Genomic DNA, 18,910 nt, shown 5'->3' with positions numbered 1-18,910 from the left:
GTGCTGCAGTGAATATTGGGGTGCATATGTTTTTCTAATAAGTGTTTTTGTTTTCTTTGGGTAAAAATCCAGAAGTGAAATTCCTGGGTCATACAGCAATTCTATTTTTTACTTTTTGAGAAACCTCCATACGGTTTTCCATATTGATTGCACTAATTTACAATCCCACTAACAGTACCCAGGGCTCCCTTTTCCCACATCATAGCTAACACTTGTTATTTATTGTCTTTTTGATGATCGCCATTCTGACAGGTGTGAGGTGATATCTCACTGTGTTTTTTTTTTTTATATATAAATTTATTTAATATTTGGCTGTGCTGTGTCTTCGTTGCTGTGCGCAGGCTTTCTCTAGTTGCTGCAGGAGGGGGCTTCCCTTCGTTGCGGTGCGCGGGCTTCTCATTGCGGTGGCTTCTCTTGCTGCGGAGCACGGGCTCTAGGCTCGCGGGCTTAGTTGCTCCGCGGTATGTGGGATCTTCCCGGACCGGGGCTTGAACCCGTGTTCCCTGCATTAGCAGGCGGATTCTTAACCACTGCGCCACCAGGGAAGCCCTCTCACTGTGTTTTGATTTGCATTTCTCTGACGATTAGTGATGTTGGCATCTTTTCATGTGTCTATTGGCCACCTTCTTTGGAAAAATGTCTATTCAGGTCCTCTGCCTACTTTTAAATCAGGTTGTTTGTTTTTTTTGATGTTGAGTTGTATGAGTTCTTTGTATGTTTTCAATATATATTTTTTCAATATATATTTTCAATAGTCCCTTATCAGATACATCATTTGCAAATATCTTTTTGCTTTGTTGATAGTTTCCTTTTCTGTGCAAAAGATTTTTAGTTTTCTTTAGTTCCATTTGTTTGTTTTTGCTCTTGTTTCCCTCGCCCGGTTTTCAAAGCCAGGCATTCTGAGGGCTCATCTTCCTAGTACTTGACCCCCATGTTGGGGAGCCCGAAGTGGGGTTGGGACTTCTCGCTCCTTGGGGAGAACCTCTATGATTGTGAAATTCCTCCAGTTTGTGAATTACTGACCTGGGAGTGTGGGTCCTGACTATTCTATGTCTGTGCCCCTCCTACCCATCTTGTTGTTCCTTATTAATATCTTTAGTTGTGTTAATCTCTTCTGGTAGTCATCATGTCGTTCTCATAGATAGTTACTCTGTAAGTAGTTGTAATGTTGGTGTGCCCATGGGAGGAGGTGAGTTCAGGGTCATCCTACTGTGACATTTCGGCCACACCCCCCATATTGGCTGGTTTTTAATCAGAGTCTGCTTTACTTTTCTGCCCCATTTGACACTGTCCACTACCATGGCTTGATGGTCTCTCCTCTCTGATCTTTTCAAATACCAGTGTCTAAGGTCCTCCTATTTGTTTGATAATTCTTATCTTGGGCTCCCTAACAGGTTTAGATGTTGTTGACTTCCTTGAACCTTTTCTTTTCTTTCTGATGTGCTTATCTGAATGCCTCATCCATTCTCTTGGCTTCATTTATAGATGTGTAGAAACCTTCCCTGGAAAGGACTAATTGCTATCGTTTTGTTCACGGGCATTTCATTTTGTCAAAGACTTAGCTTATTTTCAATAATTTATTTCTTTATTTTGTATTAATTTTTATTGGAGTATAGTTGCTTTACAACACTGTAAAGCAACAGTTTCTGCTGTACAGCAAAGTGAATCAGTTATATGTATACATATATCCCCTCTTTTTGATTTCCTTCCCATTTCGGTCACCAGAGATTATTTTCAATAATTTAATTGTTTTACAGACAAATATTGTATCTTCCCCAATTTTACCTTTGTTGACAGAACACCCTGAAAAACTTCTATGTCAGGACATTGAAACAGGGTGTTTTTGTTTTTTCCTAAAATGTTTAGTTATTTTTTTCCTAAAAGGTCTTTTCCTCAAAAGTGCATTTTAGGACCCGCATGCAGGGAATTAAGAAGCCACTAGAGGGCGCCAGCCACTTACACAATGACTGAGTAACGGGTCCCCTCCTTCCCTGTTCTGAACTGTTTCTAAATCAGAAGTCAAGTCTTCTTGGTAAAAGCCTCAGTTAGTATGTTTATATTCTCTGTCGTTTGTGATTTGTACTGGTATAAACGCATGAAGGCAGAGATAGTTATGGCCACACATACTTCTCCCCAGCATAAAAATTGCTCCTATGCCCTTCACTACAGGGCAGAATGACCAGTTCAGAGTTAGATTTCTTTCTCAGCTTTTCTTTGCATGCCCCTCTGCCATGTTTTTCCCCCTCAGCTGTGAAGTTTATCATATTCTTGTATTGCTCAACTGAATGGCTGTAATTATGTTAATTGACTTCAAAGTGGTCAGATTTCTTTTTCCACCTTTCTCTGTTTCTGTTTTTCTATCTTCCCTCTCCTTCCATCATATATTCCCAAGTATATTTTCCTGATTATTTTTTAATTTTTCAAATATTTTACTCCTGAAAGCAATGTTACAAGAAATGGGAAGGTACTGGTATACAAAACTCTAGGAGTAAGAACAGCCTTAACGTAGGAATGAGGTGGAACCAGAATCTGCCTGCTTGGTATAAACCTCCTTTGGGGCTGGTCTTCCATAGCAGGCGAGGGTGAATGTGGTACCTCATCATCCAGACAGAAAAGATATCTCTCCGAGTCTTTCTAGAGGAGAAGAGTAAGCAAGATGGGTGGCTCTGAAGCATCTGGGAATGTGGTTCACAATAACGCACAGAGTTAGCTAAATAAGAAAATCCATGACCATTATGGAGGAAAGATCAAAGAGTCTGTAAACTCAAGCAAATATAAGAGCTGCCACATTGGTGAGACCCAAAATCCATTTAGATCAGTTTTCATGCTTGAAATAATGTCACAAAGAAAGTTTTGTGGGAAGGTAGAAAAGTTTCATATTGTGACTCCCTCAAAATGTCCCTAAAGCATGTTTGTCTTTATAATCCACTACAATTGTTCATCCCTGAAGCATTTAAATTCTTTTGGCTAGTCTTCCATTCCAGTTTATAAATCCTCTTGGGATTAGAAGCCCCTTATGTTACTAGTCATTTATTTATTTTAAAAAAGCATTACTGTGCACTTATTTCATGGCAGGCACTGTTTTATATATGTCTTGAGAATACAAAGATGACAAGACAGAATCCCCTCATGCTTGAAAAGATTAGCATAGTGAGAAAGATAGCCTAATAAATAAAGTGTAAAGTAGTAATCTTGTCCTAAATCACCTTTTGCAAGGATGCTTTCTTCCTCTAATATTCTAGAATTTATAGAATAAATCCAAGCAGACTCTTTGTCAACAAAAGTACACTACAAATTCATCACTTTTATTTTTGAGATGTAAGTTTTTAATGCATGTAAGAGTTCTTCCTTTCTTTTCTGATTCTAAACTTCAGTCATTTTTCAATATGCCAACAATGTACCAGGCACTGTGCTAGGATACAAATATGAATATGACATTGCCTCTGACTCTTCAAGTTGTTTATTTTACATCTCCTCTCTCCTTAAACCTCCAGCACTTCATCTTCCCTCACTTTCAACTGGTGATCTCACTTTACACTTCATTGAAGGAACAGAAGCCATCAGGCAATAATTACTACATCTTCTCACCACCAAATACTTGTACTCCCTCCTTTCACGATGAAGAAGCATACCCTGTCCTCTCTAGGGCACTGGATTGCATGCCTGCCTAGTTGAAGATTCACTCCTGCCATTATCTGACCTCTGTTCTGCGTCATGCCTAAACTCTCCCTAGAGTCCACATTCTTGCCAACTTATGCCCTTCGTTTCACAGTGAACCTTATCAACAATTGCTTATATTGTACTTGCTCTCTCCACTTCCTCAATTCTCTTTCTCTGTTCAACCCACTCCAATTATTTGTGGAAATGACTGTTGTCAAATCTGTCACCAGTGACTTCGCCTTACCAAATTCAGTATTAGCTCTCAATCCTCTCTAATTTGACCTCTCTGTGGGATTTGGCAGAGATGACCATTTCCTCCTATTTGAAACACATTCTACCGTTAGCTTCAACCACATGCTCTCAGTTTTCCTCCTGTATCACTGGAGTTGCTTCTGGGTCACTTCTTCCTTTATTCCATCTCTAAATATTAAAGTGCCCTGGGTCTCAATTCTAGAGCCTCTTTTCTTCTGCATTTAAACTCACTCCATAAGTCATTATATCTAGTCTCGTTGCTTTAAACACAATTTATATGCTGATGAATTACAGAATTATGTGTCTAACTCTGTTCTCTCCCTAGATCTCCACTCCTGAATATCCAGCTGCCTTCTTACATCTCCATTTATGTCTCTTAGTGTATCTGAACTATAACAAGCCCAAAACAGAATTATTGGTCTCCCTTCAGAGTTTTTTCCTATCACAGTCTTTTCCATCTTGGATGAAGCATCCTCACCTACCCAGTGCTTCTTCTCACCACCCCATGTCCAATCCATCAGCAAGTCTTACTAGCCTTGGAAGTTCCTCTCCAAGGCCTCTGAGACCTGCAGAGCTTTCTGGACTCATCTGTTACACTCCTACCTTGTTCACTGCATTCTGACCACATGGGCTTGCTTTATAGTCCTCATTAATGCCAAATGCATTTCTGTCTCAAGCTTTAGCTCTTATTGTTCCCTATGCCTAGAACACTCTTCCCACAGAGCTCTTCCCGTGGCTGACTCCTCACCATTCACTTCCCAGAGTTATCCGTGCAAATGTTGTCTCCTCTCTACTCTATCCAAAGTACTCTGCCCACCCACTGCCTACCCCCAAAATTATTGTATACCCCATCACCTTGTGTTATTTCTTCATAAGACTTACCATTACCTGAAAGTATTTATTTGTCCACATTTTTGGTTTCTCTTCTCACCAGAATGTAAGGCAAAAGGAATGGCTCTCATGTGTTTTACTCACCCCTGCATCCCCAGTGTCTGGCATATAGAGATGCTTAATAAACAATTATTAAGTGAACGAAAAATTGAATTAATGAATGGGAAGACAGAAGCCAGCATATAACAACCTTCAGTGATATGAACTGTGACAGAGATGACCAACCAAGGAAATGATCCATGAAGATAAGTAGCTATCTAATTGCTGGATAGTTTTTATATACCTTGAAAATGTAAGCTTGTATTTTTATTATTCAGATCTTTTTTAAAACTCTTTTTTTATTGAATGAAAGATTCAAGTTCTATAGTACTTTACAATTTTCAAAAGTTTCACACATGATTTTATATAATCCCATAATAACCCATTTTTTGAGTCCCCTACCCCTTTATTGCCCCCCCCTTCCCTTTCCCCACTGGTAAACATCTAATTTGTTCTCTATATCTGTGAGTCTGCTTCTTTTTTGTTTTATTCATTAGTTTGTCGTATTTTTTAGATTCCACATATAAGTGATATATAGTATTTGTCTTTCTCTGTCTGACTTATTTCACTTAGTATGATGCCCTCCACGTCCATCCATGTTGCTGCAAATGGCAAAATTTCATTCTTCTTTATGGCTGGGTAGTATTCCATTGTGTGTGTGTGTGTGTGTGTATCTCACATCTTCTTTATCCATTCACCTGTTGATGTACACTTAGGTTGCATCCATACCTTGGCAATTGTAAATAACACTGCTATGAACCTTGGGGTGCATGTATCTTTTCAAATTAGTATTTCTGGGTTTTTTTCAGATATATACCCAGGAGTGGAATTGCTGGGTCATATGTTAGTTCTATTTTTAGTTTTTTGGGACGTCTCCATACTGTTTTCTACAGTGGCTGCCCCAGATTTACATTCCCACCAACAGTGTTCCCTTTCCTCCACATTCTCACCAACATTTGTTATTTGTGTTCTTTTTGATGATAGCCATTCTGACAGGTGTGAGGTGATATTTCATTGTGGTTTTAATTTTCATTTCCCTGATGATTAGTGATGCTGAGCATATTTTCATGTGCCTGTTGGCCATCTGTGTTTCCTCTTTGGAAATATGTCTATTCAATCCTTCTGCCCATTTTTAAATAGGGTTGTTTGGTTTTTTTGATGTTGAGTTGTATGAACTGTTTATATATGTTGGATATTAGCCCCCTATCAGTCATATCATTTGCAAATATCTTCCCCCATTCAGTAGGTTGCCTTTTTGTTTTATTGATGGTTTCCTTTGCTGTGCAAAAGCTTTTAAGTTTAATTAGGTCCCATTTTTATTTTTGCTTTTGTTTCCTTTGCTTTAGGAGATGGATCAAAAAAAAAATTGCTGTGATTATATTGAAAAGTGTTCCACCTATGTTTTCCTCTAGGAGTTTTATAGTATCTGGTCTTACATTTAGGTCTTTAATTCACTTTGAGTTTATTTTTGTATATGGTGTTAGAGAATGTTCTAATTTCACTTTTTTACAAGTAGCTGTCCAGTTTTCCCAGCACCACTTATTGAAGAGACTGTCTTTTCTTCATTATATATTCAGATCTTGAATATTTAAAGATAGCTAAACTAACACTTTTCATACAGGAAAGCACCCCTTTCCACTTTTCAGCTCCATTTGATTCTTCCAAATTTAGGCTCATATCTCATTTCTCACCCCCTTTTCAGGCTTATACAACATATTCTTCACAAAAACAATAGCAAATGAATAGTTAGGATTATTTGTATCTTTGATATGCTATAGTTAAATGATGTTTTGGACTTTAATTGCAGGACAATTGCTTTCAAGATTTCTGTGAAATACTCTGATAGTCACCTCAAAATTAATAAATGTATTTTAAGTAAATTATCAAAGAGTGTCATATATTATGATCTTTAGGTCTTCCTTTATTCTTCAGTCAGGTTTACTGAGGAATAATTTATATATAGTAAAATACCCCCCTTTTACATACACAGTTCTATGAATTTTGACAATGATATACAGTCATGTAACCACCTCCACAATCAAGATATAGACCACTTCCATCATCTCAAACTTTCCTCATGCGTCTTTGTAATCAATCACCTTCCCCCATCCCTTGTCTACCACTGATTTGTTTTCTGTTCCTATAGTTTTGTCTTTTCCAAAATGGAATAATATATTATATATCCCTTTGAGTTTTTGATAATGCATCAGTAGTTTGTTCTTTTTTATTGCTGAGTAGTATTTCACTATATGACTGCACTATATTTATTCATTTATATCTTTCTGTGCTAACTACGTTTTGAGGTATTAAAGCCTGAAATATGATTTTCTAGAAGACATCTTGGGTTTATGAAATAAATGTTTATTGAGCCTCTCCTATGTGCCTGTGGATTCTAAGGTGAATAAGATGCAGTTCTCTTTTGAAGGAGAAATAACAGAGCAGGTAAAAGAACAGGATGTGAGCTTCTTGTTGTTTTTAGAAAGGATCTAATAGAGGGCAAGTTTTGTTAGACTGAAAACTCTTTGAAACATAATCACATATAGTATTTAACTATGGAATGATTTCACAAATCTATTTTTTAGTTCTCTTTACACACTTTATTGTGTGTTCAACGTCCCAATTAAAATCTTAAGATAGAAAAAAAAAATCTTAGGATAATACAGTAATTGAGGACACAAACTTTAGACCCAGAGGAACATGGATTCATTTATTGTGTTCACTGCTTCTTAGGTGCTGTGGACATTTGTTGTTGTTTTTTTCCATAACAGCAACCCCTATTCTTGTGGGAAGTGCTCCCTCAAACTGTGATTCTCATGGAAGCTGCCAAACATTAGGCACTGACTCCATGTGTCCTGGACCCTCTTGATTTCCTAGCTCAGCTCTCCCTTCTCTTCCCACCACATTTGTACGTGGTTACCAGACCCTTCAGTGTCTGTTTTTTGACTGATTCAGAAACAACAGAACATAATAATACTATGGGCCAGAAACTTTGCTAAACCTTTTAATACATTATCTTATTTAATTGTGACAGCCACAGTGTAGTCATAATGCAGTGACTGTTATTATCCACATTTTTCACACAAGGAAAAGAGTGAAAAGAGTGTAGAGATGTTTATGAAAGTCACATGGCTGGTATGTGGTAGGGCCAGCTCCCTTCAAAGCCTTTGCTCATAACCATAGGATTGTGGCTCAGAAGCCAAAACCCCACTCCTAATCAGGACATGTCCAGCAGGGTCTCAGGTCTCCTGCTCCATGGGGTGGGGTGGTGGTGTCAGTGGTGGTATTCAATATACTGTTTTATCTCCACTATGTTTTCGCTTTACTGGCATCATGGATTCTGTAAGTCTTGTTAAATACTGCGTAGTTTTCACTATTATTTTTAGCTCATTCAGCATTTACCAGAGTGCCACAGCCTTGTGATCATAGCGTTTGAGAGCTTCAATATGACATTTATCTCTTTCAAACTAGACATGATCCATCTACTCTGTCTGTGGTTTGGGGGTGTCTTAATTTCCCCTGTTGTAGATATTTCCTCCAGGCTTTTATTGCTTTGTTACTTCTCTTTGGAGTTGCAAAATTTTTTCAATGACGTTGGGTTAATTTCTTTCATTTTGCTTAATCTTCTGGATGCTTCTCTTTTTGTAGCTTAAATTTTGGGGGGACAGATCTGCTGAACTAGTATCCTGCCTATTACACTACAATAGACTGAATGTTTATTTCCTCCTCCCAATTCATATGTTGAAATCCTAACCCTAAGGTGATGGTATTAGGAGATGGGGTCTTTGGGAGGTCATGAGGGCAGAGCACTCATGAATGGGGTTAGTGCTCTTATAAGAACGACCCCTTTACCCTTCTGCCATGTATGGGTACAGTGAAAAGAGGACTGTCTATAGAAGGTGGCCCCCTCACCAGACACTGAATCTGCCAGTGCCTTGATCTTGGACTTCCCAGCCACCAAAACTGTGAGAAACAAATTTTTATTGCTTATAAGCCACCCAGTGTATGCTATTTTGTTACAGCAGCCCAAAAAGACTAAGACATATACTTAGAGCAGTGTTATTCAAACTCAAGGACACGGCTCATTAGTGAGTTGTGAAATCAATTTGGTATGTTGTGACCAGCATTCTAAAAACACAAAAAAGAATTGAAAATATCAGGATGTATCATATATATTAAGGATTAATATAGTTTTGTGAAACTTTTGTTTCAATTGTGTGTATCTGTTGCAATGTAAAATATATTTCTTACTGTAAGTAATGGTCGAAAAAGTTTGAAATGACCATCCTAATGGATCCTCCTCTTTGGAATGTCTCAAATTTTATCCCAAAGAAAGATTATTTTTTCATTCTTCCTTCTGTGGCTCAAGTAAACCACAAATAATTGCATTTACTATATTTCACAGTTGAGCTAATTATCTGAAGAATTGAAGAATAGCCTATAAGTATCCTAGATCTATGTCACTTTATGATATAAAAAAAGTATTTCATCTCAGATGGAAAATTATTGATAGCTTCCATAAAGTGCTTAGAACATATCTTATCAATAGAGTCACAGATGTAGAAAAACAAACTTATAGTTACCAGGGGGGAAAGAGGGGGAGGGACAAATTGAAAGATTGGGATTGACATATATACACTACTATATATAAAATAAGTAACTAATAAGGACCTACTGTATAGCACAGGGAACTCTACTTAATACTCTGTAATGACCTATATGGGAAAAGAATCTAAAGAGTGGATATATGTATATGTATAACTTATTCACTTTGCTGTACAGCAGAAACTAACACAACATTGTAAATCTACTATACTCCAATAAAAAAAAAAATTGCTTATCCCCAAAGACAATGCACTCAATTTGTGCCCTGTCCTCAGAGATTTCCCCGCCACCAATTCCATATTCCAGGGAGAGGGAATCTGATGGGCCCGGCTTAGGGCCGGTGTTAACCAGGGTGCAATCAATAATGGCAGAGGTGAAGTGAGAGTTAAGGGGTGGTGCAATCTAGTGGCTATAAGCAGGAGCTGTAGACAGAGTGGCCATTTAAAACTATGCCTCCTATGAGAATATGGAGAGAAGGGAACACTTGTACACTGCTGGTGGGAATGTAAGTTGGTGCAGCCACTGTGGAAAACAGTATGGAGATTTCTCAAAAAACTAAAAATAGAACTAACATATGACCTGGCAATTATGCTCCTGGGTGTATATTTTAAAAAAGCCCAAAATACTAATTCAAAAAGATACATACACCCCAATGTTCATAGCAACATTATTTACAATTGCCAAGACATGGAAGTAACCTAAGTGTCCATCAACAGATGAATGGATGAAGAAGATGTGGTATATACATAAAATGGAATACTACTTGACTATAAAAAGGAATGAAATTTTGCCATTTCCAGGAACATGGATGAACTTAGAGGGTATTATGCTTAGTGAAATAAGTCAGACAGAGAAAGACAAATACTGTATGTTATCACTTATATATGGAATATAAAAAATATAACAAACTAGTGAATGTAACAAAAAAAAACTAGTGGTTACCAGTGGGCAGAGGGAAGGGAGGAGGGGCAAAATAAGGGTAGGGGATTAAGAGTTAAAAACTGTTATGTAAAAAAAACAAAGAAAACAAAACAACCTGTTATGTATAAAATAAGCTACAACGATATGTTGTACAACATGGGGAATATAGCCAATATTTTATAACTATAAATAGAGTATAACCTTTAAAAATTGTATTCCTGTAACTTATATAATACTACACATTGACTATACTTCAATTATTTAAAAATGGAAAAAAACTCCAAAACTATGCCTCCTAAATATGGCATCTGAGTAACTTTTTTCTCAATGTTTGTTGAGGATACCCTGATGATGTGTCAAAATTTGGTCATCAGTCCAGTTATTAGGATCATTCCAATACAGAAACTTCTGAGGCTAAAAGGGATCATCCTATACTTGAGTTAACCTTCAATTAAGAGCATGAGTGATTGGGGCTTATACAAACTGGTCCCACTTAGTTCCACAGGGCAGGTCTGAGTGCCTCTAAATAAAAGGACTAGAGTCTGAGCAGCAACGCCCACTGGGAGCTAACTCTGGAGCTCTGAGGCCCAAATGCAAACCTAACCTGGGCTCTAACTTCTGCCCATAAATTTAACAAACCAAGGCCCATCCCAACTTTCCATTGATTAGGTCTTAAATCCTTCTGAAAAGATGGTTCAGGGCTTCCCTGGTGGTGCAGTGGTTAAGAATCTGCCTGCCAATGCAGGGGACACAGGTTCGAGCCCTGGTCTGGGAAGATGCCACATGCCGTGGGGCAACTAAGCCCGTGCACCACAACTACTGAGCCACAACTACTGAGCCACATGCCACAGCTACTGAAGCCCACACGCCTAGAGCGCGTGCTCCACAACAAGAGAAGCCACCACAACGAGGAGTAGCCCCTGCTCGCTGCAACTAGAGAAAGCCCATGCACAGCAACAAAGACCCAAGACAGCCAAAAATATAAATAAATAAATAAGGTGGATTCATAGTTGTTTTTTTTTGGCTGCTCCACGCAACTTGTAGGATCTGTTTCCCAACCAGGGATTGAACCTGGGCCATGGCAGTGAAAGTGCTGAGTCCTAACCACTGGACCGCCAGGGAACTTCGGATTCATGTTTTTCTGTAATCAAACCATTCAAAATAATATATTTTTGAACACCTCTTTTTTTTTTTAACACCTCTTAAATATATGCCAGGCATTATGCTAGGCACTGAGCACACAGCATTAAACAGACAATTGAAAACAGTTGTCTGTATTCACCATATCTAATTCTTCTCCTCGTTTTCTCTTTTAAGCCTACTGTCATAAAGCTTTTCTCTACACTATCCCTCTGACTCTGGTTTTGTCCTGGTCACCAGTAACTGATGTCTCCGTTGTCGAATCCAGTGGTCAATCCTCAGTCCTCCTTTACTTGACCTACCAGCAGCATTTCACATAGTTGCCCACTCCCTGCTCCTTGAAATGTTTTCTTCACTTGGCTTCAGAGACACTACACCCTCTTGGTTTTCTTTTCTAGATGGGAGAGGGGTGGCATCCTTCTGTCCCCTCCATTTCCTTAAGGAAACTATGCCAGATCAAAAGGTACATGCAAACCACAGATTGAAGTGTTGGACGACTTTAAAAGGGAGTTACGGAATCATTCCTTTTATGCTTTCAGTACTTTATTAAGGTATAATTTGTAAACAGGAAGATGCACAAACCTGACTTTTAACAGGCATATATACCTGTGTAATTAACACTCAGATCAAGATATATCACCTCAGAAAGTTCCTTTGTGCCCCTTTCCAGTCACCCCAACCCAAAGGCAACCATTTTTCTACTTTCTATCATCAAAGATGAGTTTTGCCTATTCTTGAATTTCATATAAAGGGAGTAATGCAGTGTATACTATTTTTGTCATGTGTTTCTTTCACCCACATGGTTTTTAGATCTGTCCATGTTGTTGCACGTACCAGTAGTGTGTTCTTTTTTATTGCCGAGTGGTATTCCACTGTATGAACATACTGCAGTTGTTTCCTCACTCTGTTGATGGACAAGTAGGCTGCTTCCTGATTTGGGCTACTATAAATAAAGCTACTGTTAACATTTGCCTTTTTGCTGACATATGCTTTTCTTTTGGGTGTCTGGAAGTGGAATTGCTGGGTCATAAGGTAGGTGTATGTTTAACTTTATAAAAAACTGCCGAACAGTTTTCCAAAGCAGTTGAACCACTTTACACTCCCACCAGCATCGTGCAGGAGTTCCAGCCGTTCCACATTCTGGCCACAGCATATTAATGGAGAGGGCCAGGCCTTCCTCTGCTCCACCAGCTTGTCCCCTCAGTCTCCCTGTGAACTACTGCACTGAAGGACTGGACAACTTTCAAAGGGAGTTATGGAGCCAGTCATTCACATATTAGTCATTCTGGTGGGTGTATAGTGGTGTCTCATTGTGGTTTTAATTTGAATTTTTCTGGTGACAAGTGATGTTGAGCAAGACCATTCGAATATCTTCTTTATGAAATAATGGTTTAAATTTTTTGCCTATATTTATAGTTCTGTTAAACTTATTGTTGAGTTGTAGGACTCTGAATATGACTCCTTTGTAAGATATATGTACTATGAATATTTTCTTCTGGTTTATGGCTTCTTTTTTTACTTTCTTAACGACATTTTAATGAGCTAAAATCTTAAATTTTGAGAAAGTAAAGCTTATCAGATTTTTCATTTATGGACAATTCCTTACGTGTCCTGTCTAAGAAAGCTTTGTGCCAAGGCACTGTCGTTTTCCCCCTGTTTTCTCTTAGGACATTGGTTTTCATATTTAGCTTTACAATGCTGATTCAAAAGACCATCATCAGTCCCTTGGATTACTGCAGCTGCCGCTAAACTTGTCTCCTTGCTTCCATCCTTGTTCTCCCTATGGTCCCTTCTCAAGCCGGCAGGCACAGTGACCCTTTAAAAACAGAATTCAGCTCAGTCATTCCTCTGTTTGAAAACGCTGGCGACTCCCCATTTCATTCACAGTAAAAGCCAAATTCTTCACAGTGGCCCACCAGGCCCTATGTGATCTGGCCCCTTTGGGACTTTTCTGATTATCTTCACTGCTCCCCTGCTGGTTCACCCTGCTTCAGTCTCACTGGCCTCCTTGCTGTTCGTAGAACGTAAACACCTCAGATGCACTGGCACTTGCTTCCTCGGCCTCAAATGCTCTTTTCAGTTATACATATGAAAAATTCCCTCACATCCTTTAAGTCTTTTTTCATTTGTCTCCTTCTCCATGATGCTGACCTTGGCCATCATGTTTAAAATTGTACTTGCTCTCCATCTTTTTTTTTTTTTTTGCTTGTTTGTTTGTTTTTGTTTTTTGTTTTTTTTGGTACGCGGGCCTCTCACTGTTGTGGCCTCTCCCGTTGCGGAGCACAGGCTCCGGACGCGCAGGCTCAGTGGCCATGGCTCACGGGCCCAGCCGCTCCGCGGCATGTGGGATCTTCCCGGACCGGGGCACAAACCCGCGTCCCCTGCATCGGCAGGCGGACTCCCAACCACTGCGCCACCAGGGAAGCCCTGCTCCCCATCTTTGCACTCCCCATCTTCCTAATCCTGTTCTACTTTTCCATGGTACTTTGCTCCTCTTATTTATTTTCTTTATTGTTTATTGCCTGTCTCCCTCTGTTATAGTGTAAGCTCCTTGAGGACAGTGATTTTGGTCTATTCTGTTTGCTGATGTTCACAAGCCCATAAGACAGAACCTAGAATATAGAAGACAATTCATACATTTGAGGTTTATTTGTTTGTTTACTTTTTATTAATATCTCAAGCATTAAAAAACAGAAAAGACAGTATTATAAACCAACAATTATCACTTTTGGATTTAACCATTATTAGTATTTTTCCACATTTGTTTGTTCTACATTTTTTCCTAAGCACTTCAAGTAAATTATAGATATGATGAGGGTAAATCCTTAATACTTCAGTATACCTCTATAAAAAAAAATGACAGCTTTCTACCTAATTCCACTGCCATTCTATACCTAATAAAATTGATGATAATTCTCTCTCTTACTTTCCACATCTAATTAGAAGCCAAATCTGTCTCCAATTTTTTTAGGCATCTTATTCACATCTGTATTATTCCTATTTCTATTATCACTTAGACTACTGCAATAATAACTATTATTTTGATTTATTATATTAATAGTAATTAATACAATAATCATTCTTTATTAACTCATTTAATTCTAACTGGTCTTGGCTGCTGGGAAACTCAGAGCCCAATTTGTAGTTCACCTATGAAAAGTGAACATGCCTTGTGGTATGCATGTTATATCCTAACTTTACACATTCCTGCTCCCAACATCCCCAGCTTTATCTTATTTTTTCTTCCTTTATTTTCCCTGTTAATCTGTTACATCATGGCCCCTACTGAATGGCATCTTTCAGTGTTCACACACCTGTATAGTCCCTGTCCCTTAAATCTGGACTAAGCCTGTGACTTGCTTCAACGGATAGTATGTAGCAAAAGTGACACCATGCCAGTTCCAGGCCTCAGCTTTAAGGAGGCCTAGGAGCTTCCATTTTGTGTTATTGGGAGTCTTGAGCCGCCTTGTTAAGAAGTCTGGCCACTCTGCTGCAGAGACCACGGGGAACGAAGCCACATAAAGAGGCCGTGTAGAGATATTTAAAACAGATCACCAACAAGGACCTACTGTACAGCACAGGCAACTTGGCTCAATATTCTGTAATAACCCACATGGGAAAAGAATTTGAAAGAGAATGGATACTTGTATGGGTATAACTGAATCACTTTGCTGTACACCTGAAACTAATACAATATAATCAACTATACTCCAATATAAAATAAAAATCAAAAATTAATTAATTAATTAAAAGGCCATGTAGAGAGGATGAGGCCCTGAAACTACATGGAGAGAGAGAGAAACCCCACTCAGGGGTCCCAGTGTCCCAGCTAAACCAAGCATTGATTACACAATCATGAGAAATTAATGAATTAACTATGTAAAAAGAAATAACCAAATGGCCTCATCCTGGAACACCATAGCCAAGACCTTCCTCTTGCTTTAGTAGTATTTCTCAAAGTCTGGCCTGAAGACCACCTGTATCAGAATGACCTGGGGTATTTATTCTAAAGGGGAAATTTTGATCCAAACCCAGAACCTCTTGGGCAAGGGAGGGGAACCTGCATCTTAAATGAGACTTCCCCAATTGAATGATAAGCGCTTTAAAGTTTAAGAATCTGCTTAAGGGCTTTCTCTTGCTTATTCTCCACACTCTTATAAGCCTACCCTGCTTTCTAAAAATCTACTGCTCTACTCTCAGGAGTTTGACCCTGCTCATTGTCCAAATGCTGAACCAAAATTCTAGATGGAATAATTTCTCATTGTTGGTATTTTCCTTTCACCTACCCAACTCTGTTCTACCTGGTTCATTCATTCTGGATCCACCTTGTCTCCAGGAGGTTTCCTGGTTTTGAGGTGCTTCTCATATTTCAGCACAAGAAACTCATGCCTTTGACATCCTGAAGTCCTTGGCTGTGCAGACTAGTTCTGATTCTCACCTTATTTCTCAGGCCATCCACATCAGCTATTCTCATCCTTACAAAATCATGAGAGCTTTTAAAACTAGATATAGTTCAATTTGAGGACAGAAAAATATATGATGGTTTTGCCAATTAGGAGTTGACATTGTTGAATTCAATGAGATCAGTTTCGGGGGTGTGCTGAAGGGAAAAGCCAGATTTTGCAGTATGTTGACAAATGGGAGCTGAAGGTTAAAGAAGATTTTTATCAAGATAGGAAAGACTGAGTATACTTACAAGTGGAGGAAAAAAAAACAGTAAGGAAGGAAAAGTTTTAACAAAATAACCTGTGTGAGAGAAGGTAGAATGATCCAGAAGGGATGAGAATGATTACAAAATAAGGTCCCAGAGGAAGAAGGAAGGTGTCACAGTTTTCTGTTGCTGTATAACAAATTATCCCCAACTTAGTAACTCTTTTATTATATCTCATGATTTTAGCATTAGCAATTTGGGCAGAGTTAAGGTGGGCAATTCTTCTGCCCCATGTGATGTCATATGAGGTCACTTGCCAGATCGGCTGCTGTATGGGTTAGTCTGGAAGGTACAAGATTGCTGCACCCATATGTCTGATGCCTTGGAAAGAGTGACTAGAAGGTTGGGCTGAGCTGAAAATGTCAACCAGAGCACCTGCAGGTGGCCTTTTCCAGGGCAGTCTCAGGGTGATTGTCCTTCTTACATGATGGCTCAGGCTTCCAAAGAGAATATTCCAAATGTCCTGGACAGAAGCTGCAAGACCTAGCCTCTTACGTCCAAAATGTCACTTCCGATGACTTCTATTGGTCAAATAAATCACTGGCTTTAGTGACAGCCCAGATTCAAGGGGAAGGTAATTAGACTCCACCTCTTGGTGAGAGAAGTACCAGAGAATTTACAGCCATTTTAAGTCTTCAACTACAGAAGGGATGGGTTGGATAAAATCAGAGAACATGTAAAAGACTTGCCTTGGACATGAAGGGAGACCACCTCTACAGGACTTCTAAATGTTGGAGTATCCAGAGCTCTGTCCTTAGCTCTCTGTATACTGTCTCCTTAGTGATCTTCTCTAGTCCTGTTTCTTCAAAGACCTTTATATACTGATGACTTTCAAGTTTATATCTCTAGCCTCCAAATTCTCTCCTGCTTTCCAGACTTGTATATCCAACCCACTTCTCAACATATCCACTAAAATGTCTAATGAGAATCTCGAATTTAACATGGCCAAAACAAAGTCATTGATTTCTATCCTACCTCAAGTCTGCTTCCTCCAGCCTCCCCATCCTAGTAAATAATACATATAACACTAAATTGCTCAGGACACATACCTAAGAGCCCTACTTGGCTCTTTTCTTTTCCTCACATAGCACTTTCAGCCCGTCAATAAGTTTCTACTTCAAATTCATCAATATTGGCTCCAACTTCCAAAATATATCCTGAACCCAACCACTTCTCTCCATCTCTACTCTTCTCATCTAAGTCAATGCCATCAACACCTCTTATTGGTCTCCCTGCTGCACTCTTGATCCCTCATTGCTCTTCCTCTATCCATATAGCAACCAGAGTAATCTCTACAAAGTACAAATCAAATAATATAATTTTCCTGCTTGAAACCCTCTAAAGACTTCCTACTGCAATCAGAAAACCTACAAACTTCTCATCAGGATCTGCGAGGCCCTCCAAATCTTGCTCTCATCTCCCTCCACTCTTCCCCTTGTTCACTGAGTTCCAATCACTCTGATCTTCCTTCTGTCCAGTGAGGCCAGGAAGCTTCTTCCTGCCTCAGGCCATCCCACCTATCACTCATTCTGCTTGGAGAGCTCCTCCAGATCTTCATGTGGTTCCTCCTTTTTATCACTTAGATGGTAAAAAATGACTCAGATGTCACTTTCTCAGAGAGGCCATCCTTGACCACTGTAGCTAAAGTAGTACTACAACTCCCTAGTCACCTTCATCCCAGTATCCTATTATAGCTCCTTCATAACGTTTATCGGTACCTGAAGTTCTCATTCATTTTTTTAATGTTTATTGTTTGTCCTTCCTCACTTGAACGTAAACTCCTTGGGGGCACTATTACTATCTTATTCACAGCTGATTTTTCAGTACTTAGAACAATATAGGCTGCAAAATAAATACACAATAAGTGTTCATTTAAGTTAGCTATTTCTTTATTCTGCAAGTAGGTTGAGAGAAGGTGGGGAGAGGAAGGGAAATCCTCTTTTCTCTGTGATATGGGACATAAAGTGTTTGGCTGATAGAAACAGGTGGGGCAGGAATTTCAGAAGGGTAATGAATCATTCTAGATTCTTCTCTCACTGTTCAAATGGTGTGCTTCTGTGTGCTTTTTTTCTTAAAAAGATCAGTTGTTGAGTTTTGTTGTTTTGATTCTGATTAATGTTTCCTAAAAAGTAATTTTATGGAAGAAAGAATTTGATTTTTTACCTTTTTAGATAGCATTGGCTTTCAAAAACACTAATCTCTCATCTTTTACAATTCTGGCCTAGAATTGATTTCCCTTAATTCATTGGTTTTGTTGTGCTCCCTCTGTCTCTCCTTTTTTAAAAAATATTTATTTGGCTGCACCGGGTCTTAGTTGTGGCCCATGGGATCTTTGTTGCTGCGTGCGGGATCTTCCTTTTGGGATGCAGGATCTTTTAGTTGTGGCATGCGGGATCTAGTTCCCTGACCTGGGATCAAACCCGGGGTCCCTGCATTGGGAGGACGGAGTCTTAGCCGCTGGACCACCAGGGAAATCCTTCCTCCCTCTTTTTAAAGGATCTGTTGTATCTGGCCCTGACAATATAGGAACAACTTCAGGAAGGTATAAGTGTCAATGCTTTCTTTCCTCATGGCCTTTCATAACCTTAAGTGAATCGTTGCATGTGCCCACATCCATGCGTCTATTTCTGTTTCCCATCAATAAAGTCTAGGTGTTTCACAAGAATTAAATTCAGGCTTTGATATCCATGCTTC

At 39.0% G+C, this 18,910-nt stretch overlaps 1 protein-coding gene across 5 annotated transcripts in view; it reads left to right on the top strand.

The window, feature by feature from the left end:
- The window catches only part of CCDC18 (coiled-coil domain containing 18), a 165,163-nt gene that overhangs the window by 127,240 nt on the left and 19,013 nt on the right, over positions 1-18,910 (top strand). For all 5 annotated transcript variants that reach the window (XM_089919455.1, XM_089919450.1, XM_089919464.1 and 2 more), the window contains one exon: positions 1-18,910. This exon is cut by the window's left edge; it is cut by the window's right edge and continues 19,013 nt beyond it. The gene's annotated coding sequence lies outside the window, so the exon portion shown is untranslated.

Source organism: Delphinapterus leucas, chromosome 1, assembly GCF_059928025.1.
Source record: "Delphinapterus leucas isolate spDelLeu-1000000601 "Yukka" chromosome 1, BTC_Dleu_Yukka2, whole genome shotgun sequence".
NCBI lineage: Eukaryota > Metazoa > Chordata > Mammalia > Artiodactyla > Monodontidae > Delphinapterus > Delphinapterus leucas.
This window is presented reverse-complemented; position numbering and strand designations above follow the sequence as displayed.